General features: G+C 46.0%; 1 protein-coding gene across 3 annotated transcripts in view; it reads left to right on the top strand.

The window, feature by feature from the left end:
* Positions 1–211: 211 nt before the first annotated feature.
* The window catches only part of DUSP16 (dual specificity phosphatase 16), a 66,672-nt gene continuing 60,883 nt past the window's right edge, over positions 212–6,000 (top strand). For 2 of the 3 annotated variants that reach the window (XM_086758160.1, XM_086758145.1), the window contains exon 1: positions 212–700. The gene's annotated coding sequence lies outside the window, so the exon portion shown is untranslated. Of the gene's footprint in view, positions 701–900; positions 976–6,000 lie in introns of those variants that run through there. The other variant, XM_086758153.1, reaches the window with a different exon arrangement.

Genomic DNA, 6,000 nt, shown 5'->3' with positions numbered 1-6,000 from the left:
TCTCCCCGCTCCTCCTCTTTCTCCTTCTCCCCCCCCCCCCCCGCCTTCACCCCCCGGCTGAGTTCATTCACTGGGATTGGTTTCAAATGACGCCATCGCTTTATTTTTACACCGATGACCTCATCCCAGCAGCTTGAAGTTTACTGACCAGCGAAACTCTTTTTCTCTCGCTCGCTGCTTTCCTTGTGCCCGCTCGGCCCGCTTGTTTGTAATCGTTTGCGTCCTTCTGGGAACCGAAGGATTTAAAACAAAACAAAACAAAACAAAACAAACTCGCACAACAACCCCCCCTCCCCAACTTTCTCCCCACTCCCGAGCTTTTCAGTGTGTCCCCCCTTTCCCCCCATCACTGTCCCCTTTTAATTTTCTCAAGCCATCTTGGGAGGGAGGGGGGAAGAAGAAGGAGAGGGGATAGAAAAAGCTCCAAATGTTTCCTTTTTCTTCTCCTCTCCCCTTCCACCTTCACGCTTCCTCCTCTTAAGAAAAAGAGCCGGATAGAGCTTTTCTTTTTTTTTTTTAATTTTAATTAATTTTTTGTTTGTTTTGTTTGTTTTTTTTTTAATTGAAGAAGAAGGAAAAAAGAGGAGCTTTCCCAGCGGCTGGAAGGAGACAAAGTTGTTTCGGGCGGCAGCGGCGAGGCCGGTGGCAGCAACTTTTATCCCTGCCGAGGGGACAGACAGACAGACGGGGGGGTGAAACAGTAAGTGCCGGGAGGAGCGCAGGGACCCCCTCGCCCGGGGCCGCCCCGTGGAAACCAGCCCGGGAGGGGGGCGAGGGGCGCGGGGGGGGCCGGGCCGGGTGGAGGAGGAGGAGGAGGAGGAGGAGGAGGGAGGTGCGGGAGAGGCGGGCGGCGGGAGCCTTTCCTCCCTCCTCCCGCATGCCCTTCCCCGCCGCCCCCTCACCTCCGGCGGAGCGCGCCCGCAGCAGACAGGTCGCTGCCCCGGCCCGGGCAGGCTCCGGTCGCCTCCGCAGGTGGTAAGGAACGGGGAGGAGGGGGGGGGGGCTACAGTACCGGCACCGGCGGGCGGCCCCGCGCTCCCCCTACCCGCTGCGGAGCGGCCGGCACCCTCCTCCTCCTCCTCTTCCTCTTCCCTTCCTCACCTCCCGTTATCCACCTGCCTCTCCTCTCCTCCTGGGGGGGGTGGGGAAGGGGAGTCGGCTGGCCGCTGGTGAGGGGTGAGCAGGAGCCGCTGAGCTCTTCAGCGCGCCCGCAGACCCACCGGCTGCCGGGGGTGTGCGGGGAGGCTGCGGCGTGCGCCTCTGCCGTTCTGAACTTAGGAAAGAGTGCTGGCTGCGGGTGGGTTTTCCACCGCGGAAACCGGTCGGGGATGCTTTAAAGCCCCCAAGGGCTCCCAGAGACAGTGTTGGAAGTTCTGCCTTCCACTTGGAAAACCTTTAAATTGATGCAGTTGACAAAATGGAGGGCTGCCGTGGAGTCCAGGAGTTGAAGCAAATTGCAAATTGTTAACCTTCGCGCTTGTAAACGAATAACTCCGTGACAGATACCCGCTGCTGACTTTTATTTTTTCCTCCCCCCCTCCCCCCCCGCCCCGTAGAAGTGGCGGGGATGAGGAGTTGAGCGCGCATCAGTGGGTGCCGAACAAGGTGTATGGGATGTCCCTGGTGCAAAGCCTGACCAATGGTAGGGTTTTGCAGCGGCCAAAAAAACCATCTGGTTAGATATCAGATGGGAAGCTGTTTTCTTTGAAAAGGAAAGCCAGCAGAATTTGCCTTCTTTTACAGTCGTTTCAGCTGGTTGAAATAGAAGATCGATCTTTTGGTTTTCCTTCAAGTGAAGGGTGTAGTCATAGCAAGCTGTATTGTCTGACCTATGACTAACTTTTTTTTTTTTGTTCAAACATTCAGTGTATACCCAGCAGAATAAATAGCTCTGTGCTGGTTTTAAAAGCTAAAAGCAGATTGAACTGTTTCTCCTTGTAAGGATGTGTGTTGGGGTTCTTAAAAGCAAAAACCCCAAGCAAAACCCCAAAATGATTTTGTAATCCGTGCTTTAAGACTTATCCTATTCCTGGAAGCGTGTGGTTTGGTAGATGCAGAGTTTACAAAGTCACAACTGACCAAACAGGAGTTGGTTTAGGCTCTTATGTTTTGAGGGGAGGTGGAAAAATAGTAAGTCTTAATTTCTTTTTATGGTGTTCATCCCACTGCCCATTGGAGATTGAAGCATTCATCACAGTTGTTTATGTTGGCTGTCTGGGGGTTTCTATTTGAATGTGGAGCAAGTATGCAGCAGGGGGGGTGTACACGTATTTTTAGCTTTAATTTTTAATGACAAAAGAGACAAAGATTAGTGATATTCAAAATTAAATCCTGCATTTACTGAGAATGCTTATTAATATTTTTAGGAAGGAATTTATAAAAAAATACCTGAGGTGTAATAAATTCTGGTTATGATGCTTGTTTAATGCAATAGTGCTTCAGTATGTCTTAACACACAATTTCAAAGTCTCTTTTTAATTGAACAAGTAAGTAAAAGCAGCAAAGAAGGTGCCAGTTCCTGTCCTAATTAGAGGTGGTAGCTGCAAAATGCTGTATAGTTAATACGTGTGCAAGGGTCCAGAAAGCCCAGCCAAGCATTTAAAAACGCAACATGTTATATAAAGGTGCAGAATACTGCTCCAGTAGCTCTGGTTCTGTTAGCTACCTAAGCAGATATAATGGAACAAAATCACACCAGGAGAACTTCTGTAGGAGAAAGTGAGTTCAATTTATCTTTGTTTCTATAAAATGCATGCTCTTCTTTCAGCAAAGGTAGCTAGCCAGGCAAGGATGTTTGCTTTTAGCTGGAATAGCTTCAACTGTCCATAGGAACGGTATCAGCAGAAGCTGTGCAGGAATGTGTTAAATGGATTTCACTGGGAGCTCTGTCTCTCAAGCCAGCGCCGCTGGCTCTTCTGGGGTCCGCGCCAGCCCTCAGCCCACGGGAGGAGTTGCGGTTGTATTTGCCATGTGCCTGTGCACCTTCCTTGGCAAAATGACTTCTGTCCTGTGCCTCTGTACTCGCAGCCAGCAGCTGGAGATAGGGTGAGTGAAGTCCTCCAGAGATCCTAGAGATGGGCTGGTGGAACAGGTCAGCTGCTCTTCTGCATTTAATATAAGTGGTTCATGTAGGCCTTAAGAAGCCCTCAGAGGGCAAATTCAGGCTCTATTCTAGGCCTCTAAGAAATGCTGAGTAGGCAAATTAGCCATTGATTTCTGTTACTTGCATTGGTCTTCAAGTGAGCTCTGCTCTAGTGCATTGTGCAGTAAGAGCTGTGTGCAGGGCAAGGGCCTTGCTCAGTCACCTGTCTCTTTGTTTGACACCTTAACCCCCAGACCTGTTCAGGAATATTCACTGTTTTCAAAATACAGATATTCCAAGAAATACAGTAAGCACAGCTGAAGCATTTTTTACCTTAAGAAAAAGGAGGCAGGGCAATAGCGTTCACTTTACAGTATGTCTGTTATGTCTGTTGAATTTTCTAGGACTTTTTTTTTTCCTAATCTTTTATTTTCTTTTTATTCTTTTATGTAAGAGCAGTCAGGAAAGCATCATGGATATTCTTCAAGTGCTGACAGTCCTTAATAGCCAGATGGTGTAGAGTAGTTACTGTCAAAGGATAAGGTGTGGAAGGATTGGCATATCCTTTTGTTTTTCACTTTCGTTTCACCCCAGGAAGAAACCTGGCTTTCGCCTGCGAATCCTGTGAATCTGTCTCTACAGATTTGTTGTTACACTGATCAAATGACTAAACATTTGTTGCAGTCTTGTAGCATTTTGGCCGTAGTTGTGTAATGGTATGTCCACGATTATTTAAGAATTATCAAGAAGCTGGTTTTATGGATAATAGGGAAGTAGCCATGTCCCTGATGTGTTGAATGGTGTGTTCACTTTCCCTACAGTTCCTTAAGGATTGCTTCCAGATTTAGCGTAGTGACATGGAGGGTTTCTGTAGAATATTTTAAATATCAGTAATTACATATCGTATCAGTGTCAGTAATATTTGTCTGATTTATTTGGTGTCTCCCTTCATAAACAAAGGGTAATGTCTCATTCTTTAGGGCTGTCAACTGCATACATGGCCTCTACTTTCAGCATGAATCAAAAGCCATAGGTGATGGTTGGCCTGGTGATGTGTATCAGGATGTCAGCCTGGACTAAAGTCAGCATTTAACTGAAGACCAGGAGTCATTCACGTGAAGACGAAGCCAACACTGTAACTTCAGGCTACTTCCTAATTGTTACTTGGGGGACCCTATCCTCAGAGTTTTCTTTATTACTAGTATCACTGCCCTGATGCCAAAGCTAATTGAGATGAAACTGCTCTGGAGGAAGGCTAGAGGCTGAGATGCCCTGTGCTGCTGCAGTGTTGCTGCCGTCTGAGGATGGCCATGGGAGCAGGGAAGGTTGTATTGCCACTTCTCTCCTTCGTTGGACCTGATCTTTGGGTTGGTATTAGCTTGGCAGCTCCAAATAATAAATCTCCATTATAGGTCCTCTGTAGCCTCTCATAACACCTGAAGGAAGCAAAAAAAAGACACATTAATGGTAAAATTTGGCATCTTAAGCTTCTGGGTTTGCATAGTTTTAATCTGAGCTGTTCTTGATTTGCTTATGGATAGGGCCTGTTGGCAGCTATCATGATCTCTAGTGATTTACTGTTCCTCAGCAATCAAAGAAAATCTGCATCTAAATTGTGTGTATGGAGGATGAGAGGGAAGATGGGTGTGAGTTCAAGGCCTTGTGTTTCCTTTTGCTGCGCTATGTGGCCTGCTGCTGAGCCAAGACTGACCTACTCGGAGTTGGCTCTGGGAAGGCTGGCAGCTTTCCATGTTGTGTCCCTACGAAATGCGCCAGCAGCTGAAAAAAAAACCCCAAATTAATAATTGGGCAGGCAGGAAAGAGGGGAAAGAGTGTTGCCTCAGTGACGGGAAGTTTCCTGTGGGGCTGCGGGGATGCAGAATGATCTCTTCTGCCGTGGACCTTTCCAAGCTCTCATGCTGCTGCTTTTTTGGGCTTGCACTCTCCGAAGCTTTAAAGTTTGTGCCGCGTGAATATACGAAAGGAACTGCTGAAACAAGGTCCTTCTTTGTGAGAAAGTCTGTTATCTCTGCTCTTTCTTGGTCACAGTATGAGCTGTACGTCACCAGTAACTTACACCGCTTCTCTTTAGAGTGTTCTTGAAACTAATTATGCCCTATGTAGTACAAGTTTTCATCCTGTTTCTCAGACTCAAGGATCAGTTCCTTGCACGGACCTCCTCAGGTAAATTTGCGCTCTCTTTTGGTTTCGAGCTTAAGTTATAAACTTCTGTCAGTTTCTCAGCAAATAAAGATACACAAGTGGAAGCATGCAGAAACTTTCATTAGTTGAGAATAAATGCAACTTTTTTTCTTCTCTAAGATCTTTTACATGCTATCCAGAGTGATAGTCTGCTAAAACAGGATAAAAATTTTTCTTTGTAAAATCATAACTCTGTTCCATTAAATTAATTTGGCAGACAACTATGACACATGATTTCTAATATTGAGACTAAAACAATGTTACCCATTTTAATTGTGCTTCACTTGATTTTGCTTTACTATCATAATCTATGAATTGAGCCTGTTTGTTGGCTAAACGATAGATCAGTGGCTTGTACAAATACTCTCTTTTTAGACATCCTTTCCTGCTTGTCTAATTTTTTTTTATATATTACAGAAAGCATTGTGGGAAGCAAAAAGATGGGTCTGTGTAATGTAGCAACACTGGAATGAGAACTTTACAAAGAGCATGAAATGACGAAGACAACAGAGACTAATTATATGAAAATTCCTCTTACGCACACGTTCATGAGTTTGAATAACTAGTATGTATTCAGCCTGCTGGATTAGAAGACTTTGGCTCTGCATGTGTAGCATAGATGTTGCTTTCAAAATAGGAGAGCAACTCTGCCTCCCCTCACAATATTCTGAATAAAATGCTTCTTCATTTCTAGGTGTAAGAATCATGCACTCCAG

The sequence above is a fragment of the Chlamydotis macqueenii genome, chromosome 1, assembly GCF_036417535.1.
Source record: "Chlamydotis macqueenii isolate bChlMac1 chromosome 1, bChlMac1.mat, whole genome shotgun sequence".
In the NCBI taxonomy this organism is placed as follows: Eukaryota; Metazoa; Chordata; class Aves; order Otidiformes; family Otididae; genus Chlamydotis; species Chlamydotis macqueenii.
Note: the sequence above shows the minus strand (reverse complement) of the source record. Positions and strands in the feature narration are given on the sequence as shown.